This window comes from Castor canadensis, chromosome 8, assembly GCF_047511655.1.
Source record: "Castor canadensis chromosome 8, mCasCan1.hap1v2, whole genome shotgun sequence".
Taxonomy (NCBI): Eukaryota; Metazoa; Chordata; class Mammalia; order Rodentia; family Castoridae; genus Castor; species Castor canadensis.
This window is the reverse complement of record NC_133393.1, coordinates 22,937,407-22,955,099: the sequence shown is the minus strand read 5'-3', so window position 1 is coordinate 22,955,099 and position 17,693 is coordinate 22,937,407. Positions and strand designations below refer to the sequence as shown.

The window sequence follows — 17,693 nt, the reverse complement described above, 5'->3', positions numbered from 1 at the left end:
ACAGGGAGCTCACAAAACCAAATTCCCAAAAACTCAATGACCCAATGAAGAAATGGCAAATTAACTGAACAGAGCCTTTTCAAAAGAAGAAGTGCAAATGGCTAAAAAAACACATGAAAAAATACTCATGATCCCTGACCAAAAAGGAAATGGAAATCAAGATCATGTTCAGATTCCACCTAACCCCTATTAGAATGGCTACCATCAAGAACACAAACAAAAACAAATGTTGGTGAAGATGCGGGGGGAAAAAGGGATCCTCATACACTGCTGGTGGGAATGTAGATTAGTACAACAGTGGAAACCTGTATGGAGGCTTCTTAAAAAACTAAAAATAAAACTGTCATATGATCCAGCAATTCTGTTCCTAGGGATATACCTGAAGGAATGTAATTTTGTTTACAATAAATGAACTGTACACTATGTTTTTTGCAGTATTATTCATAATAGCTAAGGTATGGAAACAACCAAGATGCCCCACTGCTGATGAATGGATTAAGAAACTGTGGTATTTACACACAATGGGATTTTATTTAGTAATAATGAAGAATGAAATTTTATCATTTGCAGGTAAATGGATGAAACTGAAGAATATCATCTTAAGTGAAGTTAGCCAGGTTCAGAAAGCCAAAGGTCAGATGTTTTCTGTCATATGTGTAATATAGACCTAATACAAACACAACATCATGGAAAACAGGTCAAGCTAAGGGGAGGTCACATATAAGAGAGGTAGGGCAGAAGAAGTAAGTTAAGAAGGTGAATATGGTTTATGTATTTCCTATACAAGAATGAATATAGAATTGTTAAACCTATTGAAATCACTATAAGAAGGAGACTAAGGTAGAAAGGAGAAAAATAAAGATGAACCAATTTCAGTTATAATACATATATACATGGAAATGTCACAAGGAAACTCCCTGTATAGCTTATCTTAAACAAACAAAAATTTCATTAATTTTTTACCAGATAAGAGAACAGGAGGGCGGAACAAGTCCTATCTGGGGTTTGGTAACAATGGGAAGGGGGAGAATGTGGGTAGAGGGTATAGGAGGGTGAATATGGTGCAAATACTGTGTGCACATGTATGTAAATAGAAAAATAAGATCTGTTGAAACTATTCCAGTAATGTGGGGAGGGGGGTAAAAGAGAATGATGGAGAGGATAAATTCAACTATGATTTTTTTTATTGTAAGAACTCTTGTAAATGTTACAATGTACCCTGAGCACAACAGCAATTTTTAAAAGTCTTAATGTATTCCACTTTCTATTTTCAGAAAATGGAGGAAATTTTCCTAAATTTTTTGAGTGCTGGGGATCATACCTAAGTTCTTACATGTGCTAGGCAAGTGCTCTGCCTTTGACCTACACCCCTTAGAAATGTGTTTTTAATTAAGAAAATAAGTAGTATGGACTGAAACAATGTATATTTTTTCCTTAAATTTTGAAAAAAGCTGAAGTAAGAAGTTACCTTTTAAATAAATTTATTCTGATGTAAAAATCACATATATGAAGGCATAACAGATAAGACAATGAAGAGACTGAAAATGATGAATAATATAAGTTGGTGTGAGGTTTTTTGGAAACTTTCTGGAGGAAAACTATTTTTTTCCCTATTGAACTACAATGTCCTACAAGAGCTTGGTTATATAATTATGCATTTCTGAATCATTGATTAAAATCAGTTGCTTCTAAGCTGGGGATGGTGGCATGCATCTGTAATCCCTGCACTCAGGAGGCTGAACAAGAAGATCACAAGTTCAAGCCCAGGCTGGGATACATAGCCAGACATCTCAAAAAAAAAAAAAACCTAAACAAATAAAATAGCCAGATACATAGTAGAATGGTGGGATGAACCATGGGACATTTTGTGAGTAATGCATAGCATGAAGACTACTGCTAATAATATTATATTGCATACTGGAAGTTTGCTAAGAGAATAAATTTTAGGCATTCTTATCCACAAAAAAGTTAACTTATGTAGAGTGATGGATACACTAATTTGCATGACTATTGCAATCATTTCACTATATCTATATGTTTTTATTGGATGGATAGCTAGATAAACAGATGGATAATAAAATTTTATAAAAAGAGTGATTCCAGAGTGAGACTGAACGTCTGACGTCAAGGCAATACCACTAAACTTTGCCCAGAGTCAGGTGTATAACCCAGCAAGAGTGGAGGCAAGCAGAGGAAGGACAGCCCTGGTGCTGCAAGCAACAATCAGGGGAAGGTGGGGAGGAGTGTGAATGACACAGTCTTCAAGGAACAGGTGACAGCATGAGAGGTACTAGTCCTGGCAATTTTGCATCATGTATAAGTTTTTGGCTCAGGAGGCATTGGAAAATCTACTTTGACTGTATAGTTTGTTCAAGGACTTTTTGTTGAAAAATATGGTCCTACAATAGAAAGTTATTACAGAAAACAGGTTGAAATGGATGCACAACAATATATGCTTGAAATTTTGGACACTGCAGGATTGGAACAACTTAGTGCAATGAGGAATTTGAACACAAAAAATAAACAAGGCTTTGTTTAGTTTATTCCATCACAGCTCAGTCCTCATTTAGTGATTTACAGATTCTTTATATTAAAGACACTGATGATCTTCCAATGATTCTGATTGGTAATAAGTGTGACTTGGAAGATGAAAGAGTTATAGGAAAGGAAAAGGTCAAAATCTAGCAAGACAATGGAACGACTTTGTGTTCTTAGAATCTTCTGCAAAATCAAAAATAAATGTTAATGAGATCTTTTATGACCTAATTAACAGAAAAACTTCAGAAAATTAACAGAAAAACTTCAGTGCAGCAAATTAACAGAAAAACTTCAGTGTCTGAGAAGGCTCACAAAATATCATTATATCAGCTACTTTAATATACTAAATGTATTGTAGCTCTGAGCCAGAACTGAAGAACTGTTGTTCAATTCACAGTGTCAGCATTCCATCTTCATTAAAGCTACCACCTTTCCTGTGGTGTACTCTTTAGGAGGCAGATGAAGGCTACTATATCAGTTTGCACATTCTAATTACTTTCCAGTATCACAAGAGAGATTTTTGCTTACATAATAATTGTACAGTATGCAGATGATAAAACCAGAGGCTTCATCCAGCATTATGTAGAGACATCTTCATCCACCAATGCTGTACATGTACGAAAATGGTATACTTTGTACTTGAACACACATCACACCTTGTTTGGAAAGTACAATAATGTAAATCCTAAAGCACCACTATTTTAGCATAGTGAAAGAAGGTCCAAAGAGCTCCTATATTGACTACTACAGATAACTTTGCTTTGATAGTTGCAGCCTACTATAAATAAAAAATTCCAATGCCATAATCATATTGTACAAAACAAGAACATTGATTAACACAACAACATAGTTTTTTTATTTTTCAAAACCCACAGGAGACAGTGATCTTGTCTTTAAAGTATAATAGTCTTCCAGTATGTCTTCAAGACATAGACTTTAATACCTGCTGAGAGAGAAATGTCCAGACTTTTCAAATCTCCTTATTATATGTTTCCTTTTTTGTTTACATAGGGAACAATGTTTATAATTGTGTGTACAGTAGGAGTGTACAAGTATGTATTTTCAAGCAGTTTTTAAATATTTTAACAATTTTTGTAGATTGTTTTTGGGCTCCTGCAGCTGTAAATTCTCACTGAGAATCCCTTGCTGCTTATGCATAAATGTATTTGCAATACCAAATGTACAGGTTTAGTATTTTTGCCCAATATGAATTGTTTTACATGTGTAACATTTTGGCTGAGAAGTTAAATGGTGGATGAGTACTGTGGATGTGAATGTTGGAAGTCATTTTAATCATGTGTAACTGGTCACAAGTTCTAATTTGCAATAACTACTACTAATTTATTTAACAATGAATCATTGCATTGTATGCATTAATGTTTGGGTGTAAATATTGTGTATCTATCCAACAGGAAGCCATCATATTTAAATTGACCAACCGAATGTTACAACTACTTTGTGGTAGGCAAATGTAAATTAAAAGCCTTAACTAAAGTGGTGCAATTTTGTATAACTTTGCATCCATAGTTCAATAAAGTTGGATAGCCATGCAGAAGTTTGCATTATAATTACTTGTCAGTTGAATGTGTTTTGTGAAATGTTTTACTAATAGTGGTAGCAAATAAATATGGGTTTACTTTCTTTTAAATGTAAAAAAAGAGCGATTTCATTTACATTAAACTGTAAAGTTGACAAATTATCACTAGTGACAGAAAGCAGATCGACAACCAGCCAGGATCAGAGATGTTGACGTTGACTCAAAATCATACAAGACAGCTTTTTTGAAGTGATGGATGTGTTTGTCTTAACTAGTACAGCATTTAAATAAGCACTACCTTAGTTAAATTTCTTTGAGCTGTACACTTAAAATGAGGTATTCTTTTGACCTGTGTAAAATTGAATGAAAAAGCAAGCTAAGTACTGGTGCCAATTGCCAATCAGTCAACCCTGGCCTCAGAGTTATGCCTAGGAAAAACTACAATGAATAAAGTTAAAAGGTGTGATGGCACACACCTGTAATCTTAGCTGCTCAGGAGGCAGAGATCAGCAGGATTGTGGTTCACAGCCAGCCAGGGCAAAAAATTTAGGAACACCTCCATCTTAACAAATATGTTAGGCATGGTGGTATATAACTATAATCTAAGTTATGGGAAAGTATTCATAGGAAAGTCTCAGTCCAAGACCAGCCTGGGAAAAAACTGAGAACCTACCTGAAAATTAACTAAAGCAAAAGATCTGGGAGCATGGATCAGAGGGTACAGTGCCTCTCTAGCAAGAGTGAGACCCTGAATTCAAAACCCAGTACCACAAAAGAGAAAGAGAAAGGGAAAGGGAGAGGGAATGGAAGAAGGAAAATGGGTAGGGAAGGGAGAGAGACAGAGAGAGACAGAGAGAGAGAGGAGAGAGAGAGAGAGAGAGAGAGAGAGAGAGAGAGAGAGAGAGAGAGAGAGAGAGAGCCAAAAAAGAGTGCCTGTAATACTAAGTGCTGGCAAATGTGTGGAACAACTGGCACTCTCAGGAATTTCTAGTGGAATACACAGGCATAGTAATTCTACCAGGTCAATGCTGGCCATGGGTCCAGGTGGTGTAAATGCCAGAAAGTCCTGCACTGATTTGGAGCCAGAGATGAAAAACACATGCTGGAGGAATTTGTCAAAAACAAGAGTGCAAGAATGGAACAATCTCTGTTCATTAGAGACTGGCCTGTAATTCTCTTTTTTTGTTGTGTCCTTGTCTGGTTTTGGGATGAGTGTCATACTGGTTTCATAGAATGAGTTAGGCAGTGTTCCTTCCCTTTCTATTTTGTGGGAAAGTTGAGGAGTGTTGATGTTAGTCCTTCTTTAAAGGTCTGGTAGAATTCAGCAGTGAATCAGTCAGTTCCTGAACTTCTCTTTTTTGAGAGACTATTTCTGCTTCAATTTCATTTCATGTTATAGATCCACTTAGGTGATTAATATATCCTCTTGGTTCAATTTTGGATGGTCATATGTGTCTAGAATTTGCCCATTTTGTCTAGATTTTCCAATTTATTTGAATATAGGTTTTCAAAGTAGTCCCTGATGATTCCTTCAATTTCCTTGGTGTTTGTTGTTATCTTCCCTTTTTCATTTCTAATTTTATTAACTTAAGTCTTTTCCCTCTTCATTTAGTCAAATTTGCCAAGGGTTTGTCAATCTTATTTATCTTTTCAAAGAACCAGCTTTTTATTTCATTGATTCTTTGTATGGGTTTTTTTTGGCCTCATTTTTGTTGAATTTGGCCCCTATTTTTATTATTTCTCTCCTTCTGCTTGTTTTGGGTTTAGCTTGTTCATGTTTTTTATGAGTTTGAGGTGCAGCAGTAGGTCATTTATTTAAGATTTTATTGTATTTTTAATATATGCACTCATGTCTATAGTACTTTCCCCATAGTACTGCCTTTGCTGTGTCCCATAGGTTCTGATAGGTTGTGCTTTCATTATCATTAAATTCCAGGAACTTCATTTATTCTGTTATTTCTTTAATTACCAACTAATCATGGACCAATATATTGTTTAGTCTCCAGTTATTTGAGTATTCTCTGCTGTTTCCTTTTGTTGAGTTCTAGCTTTATTGTGTTGTGGTCAGTTTGCAGGGCATTATTTCAGATTTCTTATATTTGTTAAGACTTTCTTTGTGACATAAAATATGTTCTATTTTGGAGAAAGTTCCATAGGCTGCTTGGAAGAATGTATATTGTGCTGTTGCAGGATGGAATACTTTGTAGAAGTCTGTCATGTCCCTTTGACCTATGATGTTATTCAATTCTAGAGTTTCTTTGTTAATTTTCTTGCTGGATGACCTATTGTTTGGTGATAGAGAAGATGAATGTAGAAATTTGAAACTACCATAAGAAGGGAACTAAGGTAGAAAGAAGAAAAATAGAGGAGATGAGCCAATTCTGTCTATAATATATATATACATGGAAATGTCACAAGGAAACTCCCTGTGTAGCTATCTTACACAAATGAAAATGTCATTTTTTTCCTTTATATAATCAGAGAACATGAAGGTGAAATATGTCCTGCCTGGGACCAGTAGGATGTGGGGAAAGTGTGGGGGGTGAATATATTGTGCAAATACTGTATACACATGTATGTAAATGTAAAAATGATACATGTCTAAACTATTCCAGGAATGGGTGCAGAAGGGAATAAAGGAGAATCATGGTGGGGATGAATTCAAATTATGATATATTGTATATATTGTAAGAAGTTTTGTCAATGCCACAGTGTACCCCACCTTGCACAATAAAAGTAAAAGGAGTGAAGTACCAATATATAACTACAACATGGAGGAAACTTGTAAACTTTATGCAGCAAAAGAAAGCAGAAATAAAAGGTCACATGTGTTATGAATACACAGATATGGACAACTAGGATAGGCAAATTCATAGAGACAGAAAGCAGACTAGTGGTTGTCAGAGACTGAGGGAGGGGGGAGTGGGAAGTGACTTCTCAGAGGACCCAGAGTTTACTTTTAGAGTGATGACATTCTTTGGAACTAGATGGAGGTGAGAGTAACACAACATTGTAAATATGGTAAATGCCACTGAATTGAACACTTCAAAGTGATTAATTGAGTGTTATGTGAATTATACCTCAATGCAAGGAAAAAATCAATAGAAGAATCTTTAAATGGAATAGTAGAGGGACAAATCAATTAGTTTGTTCATGGACAAAGCTCTTGGTTCAACATACTGCCAAGATAGATACAGTGTATATTGATTGTTTTAAGTTGGTTATCAACTTTAGAAATATTTGTTCAGTGATGGGCACAGGTCACATGCCTGTAATCTCAGATACTTGGAAGGTGGAGGTAGGAGAATAATGGTTAGAGGCCAGCTAAGAAAAGTTAGTGCAAGATGTTATCTGAAAAAGATACTGAAAAGTAAAAAAGGGCTGTGATTGTGTGCAAGGCCCTGTATTTAATCTGCAGTACCACACAAAAAGGATATTTGTTCAAATTTTCTTCCTGTTTTGTATCAACATCCATTTTACTGTTATTTTTTGCATATTCATTTAAATTAAATTGAGTTTCCATTTTGTTGGTTTTATTGAACAGGTTTTATTCAAATCCTGTGGTTTTTTTCTTAGAATAAAATATATCCCATGAAATTCATCAGTAATTATTGAGTTCTAGCTCTGTATATATCTACATTGAAGAAATATAAAATTATTTCTTTGAATATTTTTGAAATTGTAGATGACACAGCTACACATCACATTTTTCTAAGATTCCAAAATGCTTTTACCTACAAAACAACTTAAAAATCTTGTAAAATATTTGAAAAAAAATTCTTAACATTTTCCCATAAGTCTTTCCTGAGAATTTAAGATTGCTTTTTATGCTTGAACATTCTTTATATAAATGGAATTCAGCCCAACATCTAATTTAAGAATGTATATTCCCACCAGCAGCGTGCTGTTTCCTCTCCTCCGTACCTTTGCCAATATAATTTTCTCTTCTTTTTTTTGACAGATGCTATCCTAGTAGGCGCAAGATAGTATCTGAGGTGAAATCTAATACCTAATAGTGGTTTTAATGTGCAGTCCTGTGATGATTAGTGGTATCAAATACTTTTTCATATTCCTAGGAGATATTTTTATGCCTTTCTTGGAGAAATTTCTGTTCAGGTGTTTTGCCAATTTCTTAATGGGGTTGGGGTTTATTTTTTTGCTATTGAGTTCTAACAGCATTTTATATATTTTTGTATCTTTGGTTTGCACATTTTTTCCCAGATTGTAGGTTGCTTTTTCAGTTTGTTGATTGTTTACTTTGCTGTAGAGAAGCTTTCTAGTTTGATGTAGTACCATTTACTTAGTTTTTCTTTTTTAACCTGAGCTTTGATGTAATATTTAAAAAATCACTCCTAAGGTCAATGTCAAGAAAGTATTTCCCTATGTGCATTGTTTGTGAGAATGTGGATTGATGCAGCCATCATAGAAAATAGTGTGGACGTTCCTAAAGAAATTTAAAAACGACTTCACATACTCAGGACTTTACATACTTACAAACATATCACATTTGTAATGTTCCTCTTTGAACACATAAATAATAAAGCATATCACAAAACATTGAAGAAAGAAATATATAGTGATGTTTGTTTACTTTCACATGGAATTGTAAAAAAATGAATGCCAGAGAATTTCCTTACTAACATCCAGACCAACCTAATTGTGGTTTTAAAATAAGAGTTTTATTCAATGTATCAAGCAAACTTTAGGCATATGACCAAGTTTCAGTCTATGTAGATAGACTTGAGGAGCCTCCATTATTCCTAAGAACAACACAAGGGTAGACAACAGCAACCACTTAGAAGATACGGAATTGAACATTTCATGATAGGACTAGGGTTATAGAGATGCTCCTCCCATGAACTGTCAGGGATTCCTGGGTGTGGACACCTCATAGTAAATGAAGGAGTCCCAATCATGTCCCAGACCTGCTCTTATCACTTTGTTTTCCTGTATGAAGCAAATGAAATCTTGGGCAGGAATTAACAAACCATGGTTCTTGGGCCAAGTCAAGTCTGATATATATATATTTTTATGGAGCCTGTGATTTTGGAATTGATTTTATATTTTTAGATCTTTGGAAAATGGAGATCATGAATAATATTTGATTTAAATTTTAATGTCTTAGAAGTCAGCCACACTCATTCATTTATGCAACAGCCTATGGCTACTTTTGTACTGTACTATAACAACAGAGTGGTGTGATTGCAGCCAAGACATCCATCTGTAGTGTGAGGATACAGTTATAACTCAACATTATTTCAGAGGCTCAAGTGTTATGGCATTGCAACACTCTATTATACCTTTTTCTTTATTACCAAAGAATTCCAGTCATGTCTAGCCAGGAAAAGAAGTTGTGATGTGACTTTGAATAAAACTTTTAAAGGTATATTGAAGTGTGGATTAATTTGTTGTTGAAAAATATTTGTTTATTGTGCAAAGACATGGTAGCTAAGAGAATACAATGAGCACTCCTATTATCATAATAATACTCATCACAAAATTCTTAAATTAGGGTAAAACAAGAGTAAGAAAAACTATAAAACTTTAAATATTTCATTGCAGCATAAATTCTTCATAAAAGTAAAACATGAAAATGAGGTTGAAATCAAAGTGAGCTTTCAAGTGACTCAATTTTTATTCCAGCACCAGTTAACTTTTTTTTTGAGGTACTGGGGCTTGAACTCAGGGCCTTCACCTTAAGCCACTTCATCAGCCCTATTTTTTGTGTGTGTGTGTGAAGTGTTTTTTGAGATAGTGTCTCACAGAAATATTTGCCCGGGATGGCTTAGTACTGTGACCCTCCTGATCTCTGCCTCCTGAGAAGCTAGGATTACAGGCGTGAGCCACTGGCGCTGGCTTGTTATTTGATTGAAGTTAACTCATATTTGATTGAAGCAGCCAAAGAAATATCTACTGAGAAAATAAATATTAGTCTTTTAGTCAGAACAAATTTTAGTTGAAAACATTGAGAGAATTGTCATTAGTCATTAGTAAAGAAAACAAGGCATTATTGTTCTCAGTTTTGATATGACCCAGTGGTACCACTCCTGGGCATCTACCCAAAGGAACATAAGTCAGGATTCAATAACGACACCTGTACACTGATGTTCATCTCAACACTGTTCATAATAGCCAAGTATGGAAACAACCCAGATGCCCTACAATTGATGAATGGGTCAGAAGTTTTAGCCATAAAGAATAATGACATGTGGTTTGAAGGTAAATGGATGCAACTTGAGGACATCATGTTAAGTGAAGTAAGCCAGGCTCAGAAAGACAAAGGCCACATGATTTCTCTCATACATGGAAGATAGATCCAAAAGATAAACGTGCACAAAAGCAAGCATGATCACATACAAACTCATATGTAGAACGTGTTTGTAATAGTGGGAACTACTCTATGGAACTTGGGGAAAGAGAGAAAGAAAAAGAGAATGATAGAGCATCAGTAATACCATAAAACATAACATCTGTGAAGGTAAAGGACATAAGGGTATGTATTGAAAGCTGTAGAAAAATGAGAGGTGCGAGGTAAAGGGGTAAGGGAGAGTAATGGAACGGGTTGAACTGACCAAAGTAAAGTATACTCACAGTGGGGATACATTGAGAAACCCCTTTGAACATCAACTTAAATATTAATAACAAAAGACAGAACTGCAAAATAGGTACAGAGTGTGGGGTGGGTACTAGTTGGAGGGGGAGGTGAATGAAGGAGGTTAAGGTGAGGAATGTGGTTGATAAGCTTCATATACTTATATGAAATAGCACAAAGGAACCTCTTGCAATTTCTTTAAGTGGAGAAGGAAGGGGGTTGATGGGGATGCACAGTGGGGGTGCTCTAACCAATGTACAATATAAGCCTAATTGGAATTGTCACTATGGATCCCCTATTTAATGAATAAATCCTAATAAAAAATTTATAATTAAAAAAGAAAAATTATTAAAACAAATAGATTAAAAAATAAAGATCCACACAGAAAATCACATATCATTAATAGAAAGGCTACACATTTTTTAAAAATAGGTTTTATGTTTGAAGGCAACAATATTCTCTTTTGATTTGTTTTGTTTTTTTCTTAGTGAAGTGTGCTGGATGTCTGTACAATTTTGTTCAGATGACTGCAGAACCTGGAAAAGCTGTTGCTGCTATTGATGCATAGCATATTGTTATTATTGGTCTTTTTATAGAAATATAAACATATATATATATAATTTGAATTTTTAGAAACTTTAGCTGTGCTCTCAACTTTGGAAAAAAATGTATCAATTTACTGTGTTGAGTTGGCATTGTACGGAAATTAAACCGGGCACTGGTGCTTATGCCTGTATTCCTAGCTACTCAGGAGGCAGAGATTAGGAGAATTGTGATTTGAAGCCAGTCCAGGAAAATAGTTTGCAGTACTCTATCTCAAAAATACTAACACAAAAATGGCTGGTGGAATGGCTCAAGGTATAGGCCCTAAGTTCAAGCCCTGGTACCACACAAAAAAAGAAAGAAAGAAATTAATAGCCATACTGATCTAGAAACATTAAACTTAATTTTTTTCCATTTTTACAGTGGTTACACACTGTATTAAATACATAAAGTCTTATCTATGTGGGTTTAAAACTACTAAAGTATTCTTTTAAGAAAATGTTGGCAGCACTGCTTCTAGGTATGTATTTGTATGTCCTGAAGCCACCCCTCAGGGGTGTCTTCCCTAGAGATAGGGAAGAAAGTAACAAAACTGGTGCTAACACTGTCTCTTGGTGCCGTCTTCTCTGTGGAAAGCCACACAGTTCCCTCTGCCAGTCTCAATCTTAAAGAATTAGGATTAGGTAAGGAATATGTAGCTTGTCTCCATTTTGAGCTCAGTTAGAAATGTCTAGCTGGAGCATGCTTATGGAGCTCTGCTTTGCCCACTGTTGGTTTGTGTAGTTTTGCTTAGGGCTACTGCATTTTGAGTTTGTTTTCCCTGTATTTCACATGCAATTTACATAAAACATAGTTGTTCTAAAGTAGTATGAATGTAAACAATTAACCCAATTTGAAAATAGGCTAACAACTAGAGTAGGCATTTCTCCAAAGAAGATATATAAAAGCTGGCAGGTTGTGAAAAACTGCTTGTTGTCACTATCAGGAAAGGCAGTATCAAAACCATATTGAGGTATGACCTCAAACCTGTTAATGATAATGATTTTTTATTGCATTCTAGAGACCCAATTCATTTTTAAAAATTTTTTATTTTATTCATATGTGCATACAGTGTATGGGTCATTTCTCTTTTCCCCCCACCTCCTCTCTTACTCCCCCAACCCCTCGCTACCAGGCAGAAACTATTTTGCCCTTATTTCTAATTTTGTTGAAGAGAGAGTATAAGCAATAATAGGAAGGACCAAGGGTTTTTGCAAGTTGAGGTAAGGATAACTATACAGGGAGTTGACATGCATTGATTTTCTGTACATGTGTGTTACCTTCTAAGTTAATTCTTCCTGAACTAACCTTTTCTCTAGTTCCTGGTCCCCTTCTCCTATTGGCCTCAGTTGCTTTAAAGTACCTGCTTTAGTTTCTCTGTGTTGAGGGCAACAAATGCTATCTAGTTTTTTAGGTGTCTTACCTATCCTCATACCTCCCTTGTGTGCTCTCACTTAATCATGTGATCAAAGTCCAATCCCCTTGTTGTGTTTGCCCTTGATCTAAAGTCCACATGTGAGGGAGAACATATGATTTTTGGTATTTTGGGCCAGGCTAACCTCACTCAGAATGATGTTCTCCAATTCCATCCATTTACCAGCGAATGATAACATTTCGTTCTTCTTCATGGCTGCATAAAATTCCATTGTGTATAGATACCACATTTTCTTGATCCATTCTTCAGTAGTAGGGCATCTTGACTGTTTCCATAACTTGGCTATTGTGAATAGTGCTATGATAAACATGGGTGTGCAGGTGCCTCTGGAGTAACCTGTGTCACATTCTTTTGGGTATATCCCCAAGAGTGGTATTGCTGGATCATATGGTAGATCAATGTTTAGCTTTTTAAGGTAGCCTCCAAATATTTTTCCAGAGTAGTTGTACTAGTTTACATTCCCACCAGCAGTGTAAGAGGGTTCCTTTTTACCCACATCCTTGCCAATACCTGTTGTTAGTGGTGTTGCTAATGATGGCTATTCTAACAGGGGTAAAGTGAAATATTAGTGTGGTTTTAATTTGCATTTCCTTTATTGCTAGAGAGGTGAGCATTTTTTCATGTGTTTTTTGACCATTTGAATTTCTTCTTTTGAGAAAGTTCTGTTTAGTTCACTTTCCCATTTCTTTATTGGTTCATTAGTTTTGGGAGAATTTAGTTTTTTAAGTTCCCTATATATTCTGGTTATCAGTCCTTTGTCTGATGTGTAGCTGGCAAATATTTTCTCCCACTCTGTGGGTGTTCTCTTCAGTTTAGAGACCATTTCTTTTATTGAGCAGAAGCTTTTTAGTTTTATGAAGTCCCATTTATCCATGCTATCTCTTAGTTGTTGAAGGAGTCTCTGATGATTTCCAGGACTTCCATGGTGTTTGTTGTTATCTCCCCTTTTGCATTCCTGATTCTACTAATTTGGATTTTTTCTCTCCTCATTTTAGTCAGGTTTGCCAGGGGTCTATCAATCTTGTTTATTTTTTCAAAGAACCAACTTTTTGTTTCATTAATTCTCTGTATGGTTTTTTTGGTTTCTATTTCATTGATTTCAACTCTTATTTTTATTATTTCTCTCCTTCTATTTGTTTTGGGATTTGCTTGTTCTTGTTTTTCTAGGAGTTTGAGATGCATCATTAGGTCATTGATTTGGGATCTTTCAGTCTTTTTAACATATGCACTCATGGCTATAAACTTTCCTCTCAAACTGCTTTTGCTGTGTCCCATAGGTTCTGGTAGGTTGTGTTTTCATTTGCATTGACTTCCAGGAACTTTTTAATTTCCTCTTTTATTTCATCAATGACCCAATGTTCATTAAGCAATTAGTTATTCAGTTTCTAGCTGTTTGCATGTTTTTTGTCTTTACTTTTGTTGTTGAGTTCTAGTTTTATTGCATTGTGATCAGATGGAATGCATGGTACAATTTTTATTTTCTTATATTTGCTGAGGCTTGCTTTGTGCCCTAGGTTATGATCTGTTTTGGAGAAGGTTCCATGGGCTGCTGAGAAGAATTTATATTGTGTAGAAGTTAGATGAAATGTTCTGTAGACATCAACTGGGTCCATTTGATCTATGGTATATTTTAGATCTAGGATTTCTTTATTGATTTTTTGTTTGGATGACCTATCTATTGATGATAATGGGGTGTTAAAGTCTCCCACAACCACTGTGTTGGAGTTAATATATGATTTTCGGTCCTTTAGGGTATGATTGATGAAATTGGGTGTGTTGACATTGGGTGCATATAGGTTGATAATTATTTCCTTTTGGTCTATTTCCCCTTTTATTAGTATGGAATGTCCTTCTTTATCTTGTTTGATCAATGTAGGTTTGAAGTCTACTTTGTCAGAGATAAGTATTGCTACTCCTGCCTGTTTTCAGGGACCATTGGCTTGGTAAATCTTCTTCCAACCTTTCATCCTAAGCCTATGCTTATTTCTGTCAGTGAGATGGGTCCCCTGTAAGCAACAAATTGTTGGTTCTTCCTATTTAATCACATTCATCAAACAGTGCCTTTTGATGGGGGAATTAATTCCATTAAGTGTTAGTACTGATAGGTATGAGGTGATTCCTGTCATTTAGTTGTCTTAGTTGTTTGAAGGTTTGATTGTGTGTACCTAAGTTGAGGTTACTCTCTACTTTTCTTGCTTTTTCTTTATCTGAGTTTGGAATTGCCTGTCTTTTCATGGTTATGTTGGGTTTCACTTTCTGTGTGCAGAATCCCTTGAAGAATCTTTTGTAGTGGTGACTTTGTGGTCACATACTGTTCTAGTTTCTGCTTATCATGGAAGACTTTAATTGATCCACCTATTTTGAATGATAATTTTGCTGGGTAGAGTATCCTAGGGTTGAAGTTATTTTCATTCAGTGCCCGGAAGATCTCACCCTATGCTCTTCTTGCTTTGTTTCTGTTGAGAAGTCTGCTGTGATTTTGATGGGTTTACCTTTGCATGTTGTTTGTTTTTTCTCTCTTACAGCCTTCAATATTCTTTCTTGGGTCTCTGTACTTGTTGTTTTAATGATAAAATGCCGTGGGGTAGTTCTGTTTTGGTCTGGTCTGTTTGGTGTCTGGAGGCCTGTTGCATCTGTATGGGAATAGATTTCTCTAGATTTGGGAAATTTTCTGTTACTATTTTGTTGAATATATTGTGCATTCCCTTTGCTTGCACCTCTTCTCCTTCTTTAATGCCCATGATTCTCCAGTTTGGTCTTTTGATGGAGTCAGTGAGTTCTTGCATTTTCTTTTCACAGGTCTTGAGTTGTTTAATAGTTCTCCAGGTTTTCCTTTAATTATCATTTCATCTTCAACTTCTGAGATTCTGTCTTCTCTTTGTTCTATTCTGCTTGATTGGCCATCCATTTTGTTTTGGAATTCTGTTGCATTCTTTTTTCTGAGTTTTCCACATCCTGAGTCCCTTCTTCTTCAATGTTGTCTATTTTCATCCTGAGATCATTTATCTCTTTATTAATCATGTTCTGTGCTTCAGTTTGGTGTTTATACAGTGCTTCTATGGTTTCTTTTATTTCTTCTTCTGATTTTTCAAATTTTTGTTGTCTTGGAATTTCTTGAGTGTCTCCTGTATATTTTGGTTGACCATATCCAGTATCATCTCTATAAAATTCTCATTGATTACCTGTAGTATTTCCTCTTTTAGATTGTTCTTGTGGCCTTCATTGGGTTCTTTGGCATAGTTTATCTTCATTTTGTTGGAGTCTGGATCTGAGTATCTGTTTTCTTCATTCCCCTCTGGTTCATGTACTAATTTTTTGCTGTGGGGAAACTGGTTTCCCTGTTTTTTCTGTCTTCCCATCATGGCCCTTTGTGTTGTTATTGTCCCTGTACTGTGTGCAATTAAGTATTTTCTAGCTTGTAATATTAACAATGGTGATATTTAGAATGGAAGGGTGAGAGGAGAGGGACAGTAAAGAAGTTAAAGAAAAAGGGAAAACAAATAAACAAACAAGTAAAAACAAAACAAAACAAACAAAAGTTTCAAAGATATAAACAGGTAGAGATAGTGTACTAATCAACAGTAAGCTCAACAGGCATTAGAGAGACAGAGAGAGGATTGAAAAAAAATCTCCAAGTTCAAATGCAATAAAGTTTCAGTCTTAATAATTTTGGTATAAGTCCCTCAGCCTCCAATCCTGGAGATGGTGTCTCAGAAGTAGTTCTGTCATTGTCTCATCAAAGGAGAAAAAAACAAAAAAATAAATAAACAAAACTAAACAAAACCCACAAAGTGTCCCAAGTTCAAATGTAATAGAGTTTCATTAAGTTTTTCAGCATGCAGGTGTAGTTCGGTTGTTGTCTCATCAAAGGAAGAGAGAAAAAAAGGGTCTGGAGACAGTTCTGTGAATGGCTATCTGAGGCTGCTGCTCACCTGCCTGCTGCTGTCAGCCTGCTGTTGCTGGAGGCTTTATTTATGCAGATCTCAGGGGTGAGCTTAGCACTCACCTAGCCCCGCAGGCTTCATTTACTTAGAGTTCTCCTGGGCACAACAGGCACTGCTACGAGCTTTCCCCTTTCCAAGCACACTGGAGGAGGTGACACTGCGCCTGCTTTCTCAGGCTGGCATTTTTCTTTACAGTTCACATGGGAAGTGGGACTTCTCCCCTCTCCTGTGGAGTTTTCCTCCCTCTGCCACTTTTACAAGCTTTCCCACTCCTGGTTGCTGGGCGTGTGCTGCTGCTCCTCCCTTCTCTGGCCCAGCTTGTTTATTTACAGTTCCATGAGAGATTTCCCCTCCCCACTTTGGCACCCAGGGTGCCCTGCCCTGTTTTCCACATGTCTTTTTTGTTGTTATTGCTTATTATTCAGTTTTTTTTCTTTTTTCCCTGGGTGGTGGTCAGTCTGTCCAGAGGGCTATGCTGATCTGGCCCAGGGTTGTCTGTGGGAGTACCACATGCTGCTTTGCTCACCTTGTGGTCTGCATCATCCCAAGCCATCTGGGTGCTGGCATCTGGCAGCGGCACAGGAGCCCTCTTGGTTTCTCAGTTTAACGTGAAGTGGAGATGCCACACGTTGGCTAGGGGTGTGGAGGAGTCAAAGTTTTGCCTCTTCTCAGTGGTTTTTCCTGTAAGGTGTATCTCCAGTGTCTCTCCAAGATTTTACTTTAGGAAGCATGCTTTCTGCTTCCTCCCTCTAGCTGCCATCTTCCCTATCTTTTTTTTTTAAGACCAAACTATTGGTGAGGATGTGACAAAACTGGAGCTCTTGCACCATGTTTAAAGGAAAGAAGAATGGTGCATTTGCTATGGAAAACAGAAAGGGAGTATCTTTTAAAAAGTAGAAGTAGAACTACATATGATATAACAATACCACTTTGAGGTATTTATTCAAAGCAGTTCAAGTCAAGATCTAGAAGAGTAGCATCAATCACATATGCTCTTTACCACTAGTCATCGTGGCTAAGGTGTGGAAACAACCTAAGTATCCACAGACAGGTATGTGGATAAAG

The 17,693-nt window shown here is 36.1% G+C and overlaps 1 pseudogene; it reads left to right on the top strand.

Moving 5' to 3' along the window:
• The first annotated feature begins 1,855 nt into the window (after nt 1–1,855).
• On the top strand, nt 1,856–2,877 carry LOC141425877 (ras-related protein Rap-1b-like; annotated as a pseudogene).
• The last annotated feature ends 14,816 nt before the right edge of the window (nt 2,878–17,693 follow it).